General features: G+C 38.8%; 1 long non-coding RNA gene across 1 annotated transcript in view; it reads left to right on the forward strand.

The window, feature by feature from the left end:
- The first annotated feature begins 8341 nt into the window (after positions 1 to 8341).
- The window catches only part of LOC109489457, a 15210-nt gene continuing 5633 nt past the window's right edge, over positions 8342 to 17918 (forward strand). The window contains exon 1 of the long non-coding RNA XR_004624268.1: positions 8342 to 8542. This is a non-coding gene — a long non-coding RNA (uncharacterized LOC109489457). The remainder of the gene's footprint in view (positions 8543 to 17918) is intronic.

Here is a 17918-nt window from a genome sequence, read left to right on the forward strand (position 1 = left end):
GGCTCTGCTTTGACAATTTGACCTCTGTGGGTAGAGTGTGAGGACTTTTAATCAGAACTGGGTCAACCAGCTTTTAGTGTGCTTCTGAAACTGCTATAAATTCTTGCACTCAGCTTCCCATTATTATCTTATTTTCTCCAAAATTTTCAATTATTTCAGGTCTTTAAATTTTCTGGTTTTTGTCTTTTTCTGCTATGTTTGATTCCCTAGAGGGGTAATCATTAATTTTGATAAAATTATTCATAAAATCATTGTTTTCTCCCTAAATTGTACAGGAGATCACAGTCCTTCTGTTTGGTTCATCATGTTCAAAACACTCAAACTAGAATCAAAACATTTACTTTCTTAGTTGAGCTGCTTATTCCTTTCTCATTTTACAGGAATAGAAAATTCCTCATATGTTCTCATCAAGAACAGTGATGCCGAAGTCCATCCGGTGTGTAAAGCTGCAGGGTGGTACCCAGGGCCCGAGGCAACCTGAAAAACTCTAAGGACATAATTTAAAACCACCTTCTGAAAATGACAGCACAAATGGGAAAAGCCTATTCTCCAATGAACCTTCAGTCCTGGTAACTGAACTCAAAAAGGCTATCCTCTGTTCCATCCTCAACTCTAGGCTCAACCAGAAAAAGGGGACAGCTCTTTCTGTTTCAGGTTAGTGTTCATAATTATATCTCATTGCCTGGAGAAGTGTTTTAAAATGGAACACATACTGTTGAGTTTCTAACAGAAAGGAGAATGATACTGAGCTCCTGTTCTGTACTTGTTAGGCAGCCTTGCCAAATGTACTACATCATTCTCTTCTCTCTCTTTATTATTTTCCTCTTTCTGCTGGTTTTGAGTTTATGCTGTTCTTCTTTTTCTAGTTTTTTAAGGTGTACAGTTAGGTTGTTGAATTGAAATGTTTCTTTTTTAACATAAGTGTTTACACCTGTAAATTGTCTCTTTAATACTGCTTTTATTGTAGTCTATAAATTTTAGCATGTTGTTTTTTGTTTTCATTTGTCTCAAAATATTTTCTAATATCCCTTGCAATTTCTTTGACCTGTTAGTTGCCTGAAAGTGTGGTGTTTAATTTCCACATACTTGTGAATTTTTTGGTTTTCCTTCTGCTATTTTTATTTTCATTCCACTGTGATTAGAAAGATACTTAGTGCGATTTTAGTCTTTTAAAATTTATTAACAATTGTTTTGTGGCCTAACATATAGTCTATCCAGAAGAATGTTCCATGTGCACCAAAGAAAAATATATTCTGTTGTTGTTGGGAGGAATGTTCTATATGTCTGTTAGGTGTATTTGGTCCTTTGGTGGTGTTCAAGTCCTCTATTTCCTTATTGATATCCTGTCTGGTTGTTTCATACATTATTGAAAGTGGGGTATTGAAGTGCCCTACTCTTGTAGATCTGTCTGTTTCTGTCTCCAATTCTAACAATGTTTCACACAGTTTGGAGATATATTTGTTGCATCTATGTGCATAATTGTTATATCTTCTTGGTGAATTGATCCTTTTATCAGTATATAATGTCCTTCTTTGTCTCTTATAACAGTTTTTGACTTAAAGTCTATTTTATCTGATATTAGTATAGCCATCCTGCTCTCTTTTAGCTACTATTTGCATGGATATCTTTTTCCCATCCTTTCACTTACACATTATGGTGCCCTTAGATCTAAAGTGAGTCTTTTGTAGACAGCATATAGTTGGATCATTTTTTTAATCGATTTTGACAATCTCTACCTTTTGATTGTGAATTTTAATCCATTTACATATAAAGTAATTGCTGATAAGATAGGACTTAGTTCTGCCATCTTGTTATTTGTTTTTTCTATGTCGTGTAGTTTTTGTACCTCACTTCCTTCATTACTACTTTTCTTTGTATTTAGTAAATTTTTTGTATTTATGTGTTTTTATTCCCCTGTTGCTTCCTTTGGTATATATTTTATAGATACTTTTTTGTGGTTACCATGGGGATTACATAAAACATCCTAAATTTATAACAATCTATTTTGAATTGATACCAATTTACTTTCAGTCATATCCAAAAACTCTATTTCTTTATAGCTCTACCTCTCCTTTGTTATTTATGCTATAAATTAAATTTTATATATTGTGAACCTATTAATATAGATTTATTATTTTTTATGCATTTGTCTTTTAAATACTATAGAAAATAAAAAGTGGAGTTACAAGCCAAAAGTACAATACAAGCATACCCCAGAAATATTGCAGGTTCAGTTCCAGACCACTGCAATAAAGCAAATATTGCAATAAAGCAAATCAAATGAATTTTTTGATATCCTGTACATTTAAAAGATGGTTTTTAAACAATTAAACAACCATGCCTCCCTCCTGCCCTCTTTGTCTTTCCTCTTCTCACCTGGCTCTCATCTACAGCCATCTTTGGTATCACAGCCTGGGGTCAATATGAAAAAGCCAACTTCATACTCAGTTGGATACACATCACATACAATTTATGACCTAACCATCTGTTCCTCATGAACAGTGTCACCCTTTTGACCTGTATTCACAATCTCAGAACTTTTAAGACATGGTCAAAATAAATTTCTCCGTGGAACTTACTGGGACCACTTCCTGGAATTCACAGAGTATGTTCTGTTTTCTTTGCTAATTATAGTGGCAGACATAGAGTAATTATTCATACTTGTGTGCCAGATTTTTTTCTATCCCTTCCTTCTCTATGTCTTCTGAAGTTCCATGGTCTTTACTAAAACTGTTTTCATCACAGTTGACCTTGGTTTGGAGATCAGGAACTTTGTCTTCTTATTCTTCATCCATTATGTAATGTGCTTTTTTCTTTAACTAAATAAAGGAAAATTACAGACATTTTGGTACAATGAGTTTCTACATGTTGACCCTAGGGTAATAAATCATATGGGTTTGTCTGGAACTAGACCAGATTAGTAATGAAAGTTATGTGTCCCAGGGAACCCCTTTTCATGATACAAAAACTCCCAGTCTTCTGTAATGGGTGCAGAAGGTTGGAGGGAAACTCTAAAACCAATATAGCAGACCTCAAAAGTAGGTCTGAAAGAACATTCATTTTAATATCAAATGAATACAGCATAGATTATCTGCCTTCTTTAGTCACTGCCACTGTTTTATCACTGAGCCCTGACATTAGGAATCACAATTTATAGTTCATAATAATGAATCACCCATTGTTACATCAATGTGTGCAATTTAATTGCCTTGTACTCATGAGCATTACCCATTGACCTTTGATTTTCTTGTAGATTAACTACTGTGCATTTTATCGAGATAGTGTTAAAATTTTTTGTGAAAATATTCTGGCTGAAAATTTCCCAAATTTGATGAATAGTACAAACTCAAAAGATCTAAGAAGTTCAGTGAACCCACGGTATAAGAATCATGAAAAATATACAAAGTCACACCATAATCAAATTGCTTTAATCCAGTGAAAAAACGGAAAATATAAAAAGCAGAAAGAAAAAAAGATACATTATTCTTACTCTGTAATAAGAATAAGAATTACAGCAGACTTGTCAGAGAGAAAAAATACAATAGAAGACAGTAACTTTTTTCAAGCATTAAAATTTTTAACTGTCAATCTACAATTTACCCATCAGAAATAAATTTTAGAAGCAAAAGTAAAATACTTTTTCACCTTATTCACTTATTATTTTCACCTACAAAAGGTGAAGGAATTCATTACCAATAGGAGCTGCACTGCAAATGTTCAAGGAAGTGCTGTAATCACAAAGAAGCTATAGCAGATGGAAATCTGAAAAAATGATAAATATAGAGACAAATGTAAGACTTTTATCCCTTAATATTTAAGTATCTTCAGAAGATGATTGACTGCTTCAAGCGAAAATAAGATTATATTTGTGGGTTTTATGACATATGTAGAAGTAAAATGGGTGACAAGGTAGGCACCAAGGAAAGGATGGGGTAAATGGAAGCATATTTTTGTATGGTTTTTAAACTGCCATGAGTATAATATAATAATAACTGTGGTATGTTAAAGATGTGTATTATAAATGTTTAGCTAAGAATCCATCAGGATCTAAAACAAAATCATAAACATAATTAAAGTATAATCAGAGGAAAAAGCTAAAGTTGTGTGCTGTTCCTAGAAATTACCATCATTCATAGGCTGGAGGATGTGCTGAGGATGGAGTTAGCAGGTGTCAAGACACAGAGGGCTTTTAAAAGCAAGAGGGTACCACGGAAAAATTTTCAAGCAAGGCTGTGACAAATGACATTTAGGTTTTAGGGAAAGGGTTCCAAAAGTTTCTTGGAAGATGACTTTAAGATGATCATCTGAGGAATCCGACCAGTTAGGAGGCTTTTCCAACAGTCTGGGCTAGAGATGGTGACCTGATTTGAGATGCTAGATTCAGGAATCATGAAGGAATTAAATCAACAAGACATGGTAGTGGATAAGATGGGATAATGAGAAGGTGGATCCTAGAGCTTGGGCTCTTGGAAGATGGTGTTACTACCAACCAGGACAGACAATGTGGAAGAGTAGGTTTGTGGGGCGATGGTCAAGTTCAGGAGAGGACATGTTGAGTTGGTCGTGCTAAGGGGCATTGCATGGAGGTGGTCAACTGTGCAGATGATGCCAGAGCTCTAAGGAGAAGCTGGGTTAGTGGTAGAAATTGGGAAGTCCTCAGCACAGAGACAGGTGAAACCATAGACAGGATGAGTTCACCGGAGATGGGAGAAGAAATGGAACCTAGGAAGGAGACAGAAGGAACAGTCAAGGAAGTGTGAGGGAAACTGGGAGTGCACATTGTCATGGAGCCTAGGAGGAGTTTCTAGATGGAGGGAAGTGATCAGCCATATCAAGTACAGCAAGAAAGTTATGATTAGACAAAGGCTGAAAAAAAAATGGCCTCCATTTGGACAATGGCAAAGTCACAGTGATCCCAGGCTGACGTCATACAGCATCATCCAGACGCCAACCACTTTTATCCAAATGGCTTACATTTAGGTAATTACCCACAGTCATTTTCATATTTCCCCTCTCTCCTTCAAAGTTTAAACTGTTTTATTTGCTGGTGTGCTGGCTGTCTCTGAAATTACGGATGCACAGGGAATGTTTTCCATATTCACTCTGTGCCCTTTCTATTTACCACTGTCACCTCGGAGTCAGCATGGGCCAATACAAAAGTAGGTGCAGGGGGGTGCCTGGGTGGCACAGCGGTTGAGCGTCTGCCTTCGGCTCAGGGCGCGATCCCAGCGTTCTGGGATCGAGCCCCACATCAGGCTCCTCCACTATGAGCCTGCTTCTTCCTCTCCCACTCCCCCTGTTTGTGTTCCCTCTCTCGCTGGCTGTCTCTATCTCTGTCAAATAAAGAAATAAAATCTTTTTAAAAAAAAAAGTGGGTGCAGGCATCCACCAGTGAAAATAGGTTATCTCGTTGTTTACCTCCAGGGTTTGAGACCACCTCGTTTTCCTTTCTTTCCTGGGTGAGGCCACCTCAGTATCATTCAGAATGTTGATTGTTTCTGGCGGTGATGCCCCTGCCACTGCCCCTTGGCTCACCTTTAGTGCTTACGTCTCCATGATGCTCACACACAAACTGTTGGGTATCTGCTGTGTGCAAAGGTTTTGATGGCTCGATATCTTGGAATACAGCTGTATAACAGAAATGAGGGAATGCTCAAATGCACAAAGACCCCAGGGAAGTGGGATGGCCTGGGAACCAGAACAGAGAGAAAGTGAGGTCTAAAGAGGACTTTTCTTCTCTGATAGAGGAGGAAAGAATGGGGTGGGCAGAAACAATTTTAAGAGAACAAGAGAGGAAGCATTCACTAATGTCCTCCATTTGTTCTAGATATAAGAATTTTTACCTTGTGGTCCATAGAGCCCTTGGAGTCTGTGGCTAGAATTCAGGGAATCCATGGAATTGGATGGAGAAAAAAAAATCACATTTTTATTTCCTCTTTTTGGTGTCAATATAAATTATTTATTTAACAAGCACATAGTGCTTGCTATGTTCTAGTCACTGTTCTATATCCTTTAAAATCCTCTAAAATACCCTTTAATGTTTATAACAAGTTTATGAGACAGGTGACTACTGCTGCCTCCTTTTTACATAAGAGGGAAATGTGTTAGTCATCTATTGCTGTGTGGCAAATTACCAAAACTTCCCAGCTTTAGACACATTACCTCCCAGTTTAGGGGATCAGAAATCTGGGCATGGCTCATGGTCTCTTATAGGGCTGCAGTCAAGGTGTCAGCCAGTTCCAAGGACTCGTCTGAAGATTTGACTGGGGAAGGATCCGCTTCCAAGCTCATATATGTGGTTATTGGATTTAGTTCCCTAAGGGCTGTTGGACTGTGGACCTCTCTCCTTTGCTGGGTATTGGCTGGCTGCCACCCTCAGCTACTGGCCACATGAGCCTCTCCAACATGTCAACTCTCTTCATCAAAGCCAGAGAGAGAGAGTGTTTTCCAGCAAGATGAAAGTCATGGAAGTGATATCCCCTCATCATTGCTTCTATTGGTTAGTAGCAAATTACACAAAAGGATGGGATTATATAATATGTGAAGAACAGGCAGTGGTAATCATGGGGGGTGATTTTAGAGCCTGTCCACCACAGGAACAGAGGCCCAGAGGGGGTTAGTACTTACCAAACTCACACAATTAGTAGCAGTGTCAGGATTCCAAGTAGGGAATGTCATTCCAGAATCCATGTTTTCCCTGCACTCTGCTGCTTCCTATGATGTAAATTAGATAAACTAGTGCATACACAGAATTTTCTGTTAAGTCACACTAGAAACCATGGATAAAAGTTTCCTGAGAGAAGAAGGACAAAGTGTGACTAGGATATTAACTCCTTATCAGATATATGACATGCAAATATTTTCTCCCGTCAGTAGGTTGCCTTTTCATTTTGTTGGTGGTCTCCTTTGCTGTGTAGAAACTTTCTAGCTGATGTAGTCCTGCTTATTTATTTTTGATTTTGTTGCCTTTGCTTTTGGTGTCAAATCTAAATAAATCATCACTAAGACCAATGTCAAGGAGCTTACAGCCTATGCTCTCTTCTAGGAGTTTTATGGTTTGGGGTCTGACATTCAAGTATTTAATCCATTTGAGATTATTTCTGGGTATGGGGTAAGACAGTGGTCTAGTTTCATTCTTTTGCATACGGCTGTCCGGTTTTCCCAACAGCATTTATTGAAAAGACTGTCCTTTCCCTATTCTATATTTTGGTTCCATTGTCATAAGTTAATTGACCATATATGCCTATGCTTATTCTGGGCTCTCTATTCTGTTCCATTGATCTTTGTGTCTGTTTTTATGCCAATACTACTGTTTTGATAACTATAGCTTTGTAATGTGGTTTGAAATCAGGAGCATGATGCCTCCAGCTTTGTTCTTCTTTCTCAAGATTGCTTTGACTGTTCTGGGTCTTTTATGGTTCCATATGCGGGGAAAATGAAGCTCCTTGGTGATGCGGTCAGAGAGCCAGTGAAGGGCAGAGCTGGGGCCAGAGCCTGCTACCCTGAGGCAGAGTTCTCAGGGCCTTCCATTCCAGGACGTGGGAGAAGCAGGGCAGACTGGGCAATGCAGGACCCAGAAGCCTCACTCTGCCCTCACTCCACAGGCCTCCCTGGAGGTCGCCTTTGAAGTTGACTGAAACTTAGCAGCAGAGAGGGGTGAAGGAGAGATGGAGAGGCAAAAGGGGGCAGAAAGGAACACAGAGGGGTGCCAACACAGGGGGAGCCAGATCTCAAGGGTGAATGGCGTCCTTTAGCCACGGCTCTGCACATCGCACCCGAGGGCCGCACTGAACCCTCCATCTGTAAAGCTGACTTCAATCTGAGCAACCCTGACTGCACTCTCCCCAGCCAGATGGGTTGTAGAGAGCTGTGTCAGGTTTCCATTGATTTATCAGCAGTATCTTTGTCAAGCATTTAAAAAAAAAATCACATTTGGTTAACAAAAGGACAATCATTGTGCCCTGTCCTCAACGTTTAACGTCATCTCACTCGTAACTGATTGCCCCTCTCATGCGAGGTTACCTGAGTCAAGCCACAGGGACATGTACAGATCTTCTGCAACTTCTCAAAGCCTATTTTAATTTTGCAGCTTAAATTAGGATATGCCAGCGCTCTGGACAAAACAAAGATGCTGTTAAGTCCTCTTCTGCCAAGTTGTTCAGCCTGACACCCCGCAGGTGCATTCTCCCACACGAGGACCCACACAAGTCCACCCCTGTCACAGCAGGTTCCGGACAGGATTGTGACAATGACATTTACTGCCTCAGCAGCTGACTTGTGGATTAGACGCAGAGACTCGACCGCCGTGGAAACGCAGAGTCACAGAGCCATAGAACTTAAGCTGGGGCACAGAGTTCACATAATAGAATGCCTTGCCTTTACTTCAAGACATAAAGAATCTTCTTCCAACCAGGGGGTATATTTTATCCTCTTTACAGTATTCATTTAGAAATGGAAATGAGCGCATTGTCGCACAACATAGAAGCATGCCACTGTGTGTTGGTTGCTGATATTTAGACTGAAGTAATATTACATATTCCTGGTAAACTGAACTTCTTATAATTCTAAAGTTTCTATGTCTAGTAATTCTTTATTCTATAATGTCTACTTTGACTAATTTTTTTAGCATAGTGATCCAAGCTTTCCATTGATAGATATTATATGGTACTTTCCCTCCCCCGACCATTTAATTTCCACCTTTAGTTGGCTTTGTATTGAAGTTATGTCTCATATAAAGAACATGTAGTTCAGTATTTTATCCAATCTGACACGCTTGACTTCTTTTTTTTTTCCTAGAGAGAGAGAGAAAGAGAGAGAGCCTGAACAGGAGGGTGGGGCAGAGGGAGAGGGAGAGAGTGAAAATCTTAAGCAGGCTCCACACCCAGCATGGAGCTGAACGTGGGACTTGATCTCACGACCCCGAGATCAGACCCATAAGATCATGACCTGAGCCAGAATCAAAAGTCAGACTCTTAACCCACTGAGCCACCCAGGTGCCCCTAACACTCTTGACTTCTAATTAGAATATCTGTTTACACTCAGTGGAATCAATGGTATGTTTTGGTTTAGCTCTATTATGTTAATACTTGTTTTCTATTTCACTTAGCTGTTGTGTAGTTTTAATTTTTTAACAGCAAACCGTAGTATAGCATTGTGGATAAAAGCGCCGGTTCTGGAGTCAGGCTGGTGAGAGCATCTCCTAGTTCTGCTACTTACTAGGTGTGACCTAGGCACGTTTCTGAACCTTTATAAGTTTCATTTTCTTAGCTGTAAAATGGGAAGATAACCGCAATCCTAACAATTTGATTGGGCTGTTGTGAGAATTAGTTTTTTAAAATCACAGGTAAAAAACAGTAGTACCGTTTATACAATATGCTTTGTATCCATCTTAGCCACTCTTTTAGTAATAATAAACATGATTTCTAAAGCTGATATATTTCCTGCTACTCCCTACGACCTTTCAAATCAATGTTTTCTAATAATTTAGTTTGACATTTGTATGTGTTTTTGACAAGGAAAAATTAGTTAACTCTTAAAATTTTTAACCAAATTTTTGTGCATGATATTTTCCTGTCTCTTACATTATCTTCTTGGATTCTGTAGCGTGGGTTTTTGATGCCCTGCCCCATATTTCCTTGGCCCTCCTGAGTTCAGCAGTAACCACAATAGATATTTTCCCTGGATGCTTTTCACATCAAGAGGCTGGATCTCTTTCTTCTGCCTGAAAGCTTTCTCAAGCACCCTGGGAGCTCGATCCGCTGCTGGGAGGAGCATCCCGGAAGTGCAGGGAGCAACAGTCGGTGGATAAATGGACCAGCATACTGTCCTCTGCTAGTTTGATTCTGAGGCATTTTTTTCCCAACCATTCAGAGTCCCTAGTGAGCGTGTCCAATTCCCCATGCCAACCCACTCACTAGTGCACTCCTCTTAGCTTTCTTTCCACACTTGTCTCACTGGCCCACTTTTCTCACTTGTGTCTCCTGGGCTCATCTTCCAAATAAATACACGCACTCAGAGTCCTTCTCAAATGCACTTTCTGTACATTTTGAGATTATCATATGCTTTTTCTCCTTTGTGTCTTACAGTGTGATGGTTTTCAATAATTTGTTTTCAAAAGTTAATCAACATTGCATTCTGAAAATAAAGTTAATACAGTTGTGATATACCATTAGATAGATAAGGCAAGATGAGATAAGTTGGATAGATAGAGGGACAGATGGATAGATAGATGTAAAGACAGATGGATGGATAGAAAGAAAGGAAAAAGAAAAAGAAAAAGAAAGAAAGAAAAAGAAAGAAAGAAAGAAAGAAAGAAAGAAAGAAAGAAAGAGAAAGAAAGAAAGAGAAATGGATTCCATTTGTTAACATGGTTTATTATAGTTTTCATTTCTTATAATGTCCTCACCAGGTTTGGGCATCAAAGTTATGCAGCCCTTATAAAATGAGGTGGGGAATATACCATCTTTTTTATATTCTCTGGAAGAATTTGTGGGAATTTTTATTTCTTTCTTAAATGTTTAGAAGAATTCCTCATGAAAGTCATCTAGACCTGTAGCTTTCTTTATGGGATGATTTTTAATTTTTTATGCAATTACTTTATTTTTTTAAAGATTTTATTTTATTTATTTTAGAGAGAGAGAGAGCAGGAGCAGGGAGGAGAGGAGAAGGAGAGGGAGAAGCAGACTCCCCGCTGAGCAGGGAGCCCGACATGGGGCTGGATCCCAGGACCCTGGGATCAGGCCCTGATCCAAAGGCAGTTGCTTAACCAACTGAGCCACCCAGGCATCCCTCAATTACTTTCGTAAATAGATCTGCACAGATTTTCTGTGTTTTCATGGATCAGTTTTGGCAAATTGTGTTTTTTAGGTATTAGTACACGTCATCTAAGTCATCAAATACATGGTCATAAAGTAGTTCATGATATCTGTATGTGAACTTTGTAATCTCTATGGGATACTTTTTATGTTTTCTTATCCTTCTAAAGATTTATTCCTATTTTTTATTTCTTATTTCATATCGGTGATATTTTGAACATGAAAAGAGGCAAACATTAGCTTATTGTGCCCTGTTTAATCATAAGTTCAATTTAAAAAATACTCTGAATTTAGGCAGAAAAAAATTGAAAAATTTGTCAAAGAGATTGTCTTTCATGAAGGCTATAAATCACCTTTGATGGCTTTTGAAGTGAAATTTTCTGAAGTTCTCATTCTGTACCTTTTTCCCCCTCTTGCATTGGAGAGAGAGTCACACACGGACTCTTTTTGGAGCCAGAATTTCTATTGACTTCATTTTCTTTCTATTATCTTCAACAAACTTCCTTACTGTGTCCTCTCCACTACCAGCAAAAACCATCCTCGTTTACTGGGAACTACTCCAACCTGACATGACTTACATGGGAACAAAAATCACAACTCAGACTTGCAGTAGAGGTTAGACATAACGCATCGGAAGTAACAAGCGCAGTACTTGTTTTACAGTTGTACCGCATGTGGGAGCTACCGTGCTTGACCCGCCAATGTGCACAAGAATGGCAGCCCATGTTGAGATGGGCGATTTTTCATACACTTAGGTAAATCTCTCACTGTGGGCAATAACTGGCACATAACTGGCACATGTTGTTTGAAAGTCTGAATTGAAGTTCTGATCTTCCAGTACAAATCTTGTCTCTTAGATTCCTGGAACCACTATAAAGTTTCACAGTTTGATAAGGGCACCACCGTTCTTTCCTATAGTGTATAAAAGGGAACGGTCAAGTGATGAGGCACGGATGTATCACCAGCACTCAGTACAGTGCCTAACACATAGGCAGTTAATATTTTTGGTGACTGCATGTCAAGAAGAGGGAGAGGAGAGGAAAACTCCCCTACAGAATCTGAACTATTTTCACGTATATGCTTTACTAGCACTATGCCTGGCCTATGATGGTGTTCCATGTTTTTAAAATCAAGTATTACTTTTGTATTTTATAAAGAGTGCATTCAAATCAACAAGTAAAGATGGGCAGGCTAAAAGACAAACAGAAAAGAAAAACCAAATTTACAAAATGCATATTTGAATATTCAACATAACTAGTATTCAAAAATTACAAACTTTAGAGAAGAGGGTATCTACCCCCATACAAATAAACTCAAATAGGCAACGAAATAGCTTAAAGATTTTCTGCAGAATTGGCGAGGGTGCAGAGAATAAGGTGTCCTTATAAAATGCTGGTGGAATGGCATGTTGGCACAATGTTTCTGGGAAGGACAACTGGGAAATGCATATCAAAAACTTTCAAATTAAATAATACTCTTTGGTACAACATCTCCTTTCTTAGGAAATTATTGCAAAGAAATTACCAGATAATTTTATGGGGCTGTAGATACAAAAAAAAATGTTACTTATAAATAAATGCATTGGAGAAAAAATGTTGTCAACAGATTAAGGAAACTTTATATCTTAATTACTGATGGATATTAGTGGGTTTTATTTCAAACACTCAAAAACCAGGGAGTAAAAGAGAGTAATTGTTATGATCACCAGGTGGCAATGTGGCTCTTTTTTTTCAATGGAACATTTTCCCATTTGCTCCAGGTTTGCACTATAGAAGTTCACAACTTTCTTGACAAATTCATTCAGGTTTCTATTATCAGAGTCCTGGAATCAAAACTGAGAGTTTCAAGGGAATTCAAAAAACTTACCTAGTTCTGACTCCTCATATCCTTTCCACACCTGACTAGAGTGTTATCCACTAGCCTTAACCCACACACGTGAAAACACCTCCTACCAAATCTCCCCTTAGAGATGTTAGGGAACTCTTGCACTTAAAAGTACTTAGCGGGGTGCCTGGTTGGCTTGGTCAATAGAGCATGTGACTCTTGATCTCAGGCTTGTTAAGTTTGACCCCCACGTTGGGTGTAGAGATTACTTAAAACCTTAAAAAAAAAAAAAGTTCTTTAAACAAAAATTTACTCCCGTTCGCCCCAGCTTACTCTGCTCTCTGATGCCACATGGAGCATGTCTCCTCTCCCCTCTAGAACTCAAAAATGGCAAAGATAACTAGCACTGTTTTCCCGTATTTAATCTTACGCTCTTTCCCAGTTTTCTGTTCTTTTACCATTTTCTGCATTGTTTTAGTTTTCTCTTTGTATATTGCTGCCATTCCCACATTTTCCAAGCAACCGTGTAGCTAGTGCTCAGAGCCCGGGGCTTTGCGGTCCTGATACCACTGCTTCCTAGTTGCCTGCACTTGGGCGCGTTACTTATATGCTCCGAGTTTCAAATTTTTCAACAGTGAATGAGGAAAATAGTAGACTCGATGATCTCATAAGTGGTGGTGAGGATTGAATAAGACAGTGTGAAAGCAACATGCCTGGCACATAAGAGATATTCAGTTTGTGTAAGCTAGAACTAAACTTCTATTTTCTGTACAATAATACTCAACTCATAAGTCATTGTGGGAATCTAATCAGAACGTCAGTAAACTGGCTCCCACAGTGTGTCACACTCACTAAACATTGCATAGGTGAGCCACTGTGCCGGGGTGCCTAAGGCCTCAGTGACTCCAGACTTCTGAACGCATTAATGAGGGAAAGAGTGGTAGTTTGGTTTTTTGTTTGTTTGTCTTTTGTGAGACTTTATATTTTTTAGAGTAGTTCTATGTTCAAAGCAAAATTTAGAGGAAAGTAGAGAAATTTCTCCCTGCTCGCACACGTGCATAGCCTCCCCCATTTTCAACACTCCCCGCCAATGGGGTACATTTGTACCAACTGATGAACTGACATTGAATGTCATAATCCCCCAAGTTTACTTCTTCTCCTCTCCTCCCACCCCCAACTAGATACACTTTAGGTCGAACCCAAAGCCACCAGGAGAATTCGTCTCGCCAAAAAAGTTGAGCCAAAAGAAGATGGTCTTTGGTGTCCCCAAGCTACAATTTTTGGTGTTATGTACTTTTTCTACATCATAATTATCTGAGACTGCCTTCCATTTTCAGGGAGCTGTCATCCTATGTTCTCTCCCCAGTTCCCTATCTAAATCCACACTTAGATCTTCCATTCCATTTAAAGTCCTTTAATCTCTAATGATTTTTAGGGTCATTGTCATGAGAGAGATTCCTAATCTTTTATAAAGTTATCCCTTCAACAAAAGATTAATGGACTGATTTGGTAGAATATTACTGCTGTCTACTCATTGGGAGTTGGGAAACAGGACAATGTCCCCACATTTTTAAAAAAGATTTATTTATTTATTTATTTGAGAGAGAGAGCAGGCGCCCACGACTGGTTGGAAGGGCAGAAGGAGAGGGAGAGAGAGAATCTTAAGCAGGCTCTGTGCCCAACGCGGAGCCATGTGGGGCTCGCTCTCACGACCCTGAGATCATGACCTGAGCCGACACAGAGTCGGCTGGTCAACTGACCAAGTCACCCAGGCGCCCCAAGAACTTCCCCACATTTTAAGATTGTTCTGGTATAGACGATGCCAGAGAGTAAGACTTAATTCTATCTTCTCATATCATGTATCTTACATTTCTCAAGTTCAATATCCCCGGTTGTCACTCTCTCCCCTGAGCTGTTCTATATGCCAGGAAGAGTTGAACCAATAAACTAAAGATGACTCTTCACCCACTCTAATTTTATTATATTGGTGGCCAAAGGATCAGATTTCTCTAGAATCTTACTTGTCTTATTGCAAAACTCCCCAGTGGACATGGGACACACTCAAAGCAGCAGAAGGGCTCCCCTTCTGGAGCAGTTTTTCTGAATCCAGGACCACAGCTCTGAGAACATTCAGAGACAGGAGTCTGAACAGAAATTGGAGAGTGGCGTTCAGGAAGGATCTGAATATTAATTTCAGATGAACGGGAAAAGATTGGAATAGAAAAAATGTGAAAATGTATGCAATACGTAAGGAAAAAAGTTACCACAATCAACAAAGTGAAAAGGCAACCTTTGGAATGGGGCAATATTTCAAACCATATATCTGATAGGGCTTAATTTCCAAAATATATAAGGAACTCCTAGAACTCAAAGGTTAAAAAAAGCACAGATAATCTGATTTAAAAATGGGCAGAGGACGCAACTAATGAAGCATCGAGCTTTACATCGGAATCCGGGGATGTACTGTATGGTGACTAACAGAATATAATAAAAAAATTTTTTTAAAAATGGGCAGAGGAACTGAGTAGACATTTTTCCAGAGAAAATATACAAATGGTCAACAGACCCATGAGAGGTTGCTCACCATCACTCATCATCAGGGAAATGCAAATCAGAACCACACTGAGCTACCACCTCGCACCTGGCGGAATGGCTGTCGTCAAAAGGACAAGAACTAACAAGTGCTGGTGGGGAGACAAAGGGAACCCTCGCACACTGTTGGTGGGAATGCAAATGAGTGCAGCCCCTGTGGAAGACAGGATGAAGGTTCCTCAACAACTTTTAAAAATATTTTTTGAAATTAAGAAAAAATAAAAAACAGAACTACCAGCCATCCCACTTCTGGGTATTTATCTGAAGAAAATGAAATCACTATCTTACAGAGATATCTGCAACCTCATATTCAGGCAACATTATTCACAACAACTGAGACATGGAAACGACCTGAGTGTTCATCAATATATGAATGGATAAAGAAAATGTGATTAGTCAGAGGATCATATTAAATATAATGAAGGAAAGGAATTAGACACAACAATTTTATTGGTATAGTCTATACTTAAAGAAACATGGAAGTGTTATTTTGTATAGTAATTCATGAATTTCAGTATTTGTGGTCTGTTGCTTTAGAATATTGTGATATTTCTTTATTAATAAAATTGCTTTTCTACGGAAAAAAGAAATGTGATTATATACACATGTGCACACACACACAGATACAATGGACTGTTATTCAGTCATTAAAAAAAAAGCAAATCCTGCCATTTTCAACAATAAAGATGGACTTTGAGAGCATTATGCTAGGTGAAATAAGTCAGAGAAAGAAAAATATGCTGTCCCTTATATGTGGAGTCTAAAAAAGCCAAACTCCTAGAAACAAAGAGTAGATTGGTGACTGCCGAGGACTTGGGAGTACAGGAGATGAGGAGGCTTTGATCAAAGGGTACACACTTCCAGTCATAAGAGGAATAAGTTCTGGAGATCTAATGTACAGCATGGTGACTATAGTTAACAATAGCGTGTTGTATACTTGAAAGTTGCGGAGAGAGTAGACCTTAAATGTTCTCACCACCACCACAACAAAATGGTAATTATGTGAGGTAAAGGAAGGGTTACCTAACCTTATTGTGGTAATTATTTCTCATTATATACATGCATTAAGTCATCACATTGTGCCCCTAAACTTACACATTGTTATATGTCAATTATATCTCAATAAAGCTGATGGAGAAGAAAGTTACCTTTTCAGAATCAAAAATAAAATACAGGTAGTAAATGTGGATGGTAAAAAAGGAACCTAAGACAAAGCATCCAAATGTTGGGTACATGTATGGGAGGGTCTAAAAATCTAAATATTGTGCCGGAAGTAAATGCTCAATTACATCACGATGAATGATTTAGTGATATAAAAGTTAGTGCCAGGGCGCCTCACTGGCTCAGTCAGTGGCGCATGCACCTTTTGATCTCAGGGTGGTAAATTCAAGCCGAAAGTTGGGTGTAGACATTACTAAAAAAACTAAAACCTAAAAAAAAAGTTAATATGTATATTGTGATTTTTATAACAAATGGTAAAGAGTTAACTTCTTGGCATGCATACAGACATCATCTCTAATGCCCGCTTAGATTGGTCTTAGGTTTTATAAGGTGCTACATATTCCAAAATATTGAACAAATTTCTTAAACCCCTTTTTTTCTTTTCATGCAAATGGGTTCCTTTGAAATGAAGTAATTTTATTCATGCGGACGGTGTGCAGGTTCAGCTAAAGAGGCTGAGAATTACTGGTGTTCTCTCTCACTCTCCTTGCTATGGCAATTTGTATCAATTCTGACCTTTTTCTTATAAATCACTATCCACCCTATCACCTCATCATAAATGATGAATTCTTGACCTAATGATTCTTTCAGGATGAACTGCTCCACCTTTCTCGGTGCTTCAATATTAGAAACAGTTCATAATCTCATATATTGCTTCAGGGATGTTTCTTCATCTATATAATCACCCATACTCTTGTTAAATCTGATGGTCTTCAGAAAAGAGTGAAGCTGAGAGGGGGATCCTGGATGCTGACATTGATCTGTGTGGTTTTTTTTTTAAAGATTTTATTTATTTATTCGACAGAGATAGAGACAGCCAGCGAGAGAGGGAACACAAGCGGGGAGTGGGAGAGGAAGAAGCAGGCTCATAGCATAGGAGCCTGATGTGGGGCTCGATCCCATAACGCCGGGATCACGCCCTGAGCCGAAGGCAGACGCTTAACCGCTGTGCCACCCAGGCGCCCCTGATCTGTGTTTTGATTTGTATCTACATGAGTATTCTTACTTTAGTTAATTACACTGTGCATTTATTATATGCTTTTTCTGAATGGCTAACAAAAAAGATTTTTAAAAAGTAGCTGGATAAGGGGCGCCTGGATGACTCAGTCGGTTGAGTGTTCAACTCTTTGTTTCGGCTCAGGTCGTGATCTCAGGGTGGCAAGATCCAGCTGGCCAAGGGCTCCCCACTCAGCATGGAGTCTGCTTGTCCCTCTTCCTCCCTCTTTCCCCCTCCCCTGCTTGTGCGTGAGCCCTCTCTCTAAAATAAATAAAGAAAATCTTTTTTAAAAAGTAGCTGATTAGTTCATATTTCTAACAATTTTTATGAAAATTATCTTGTGTTTCATATGTAGACCATTATATTATCCCTATATAATGGCAGTTGCATTTCTGATTGTCCTGATCTTTGCCTTTACTTCTCCAGTAGAACAGATGTTGACTTCTTTTTTTTTTTTTTTTTTTTTTTTT

Source organism: Ailuropoda melanoleuca, chromosome 3, assembly GCF_002007445.2.
Source record: "Ailuropoda melanoleuca isolate Jingjing chromosome 3, ASM200744v2, whole genome shotgun sequence".
NCBI lineage: Eukaryota > Metazoa > Chordata > Mammalia > Carnivora > Ursidae > Ailuropoda > Ailuropoda melanoleuca.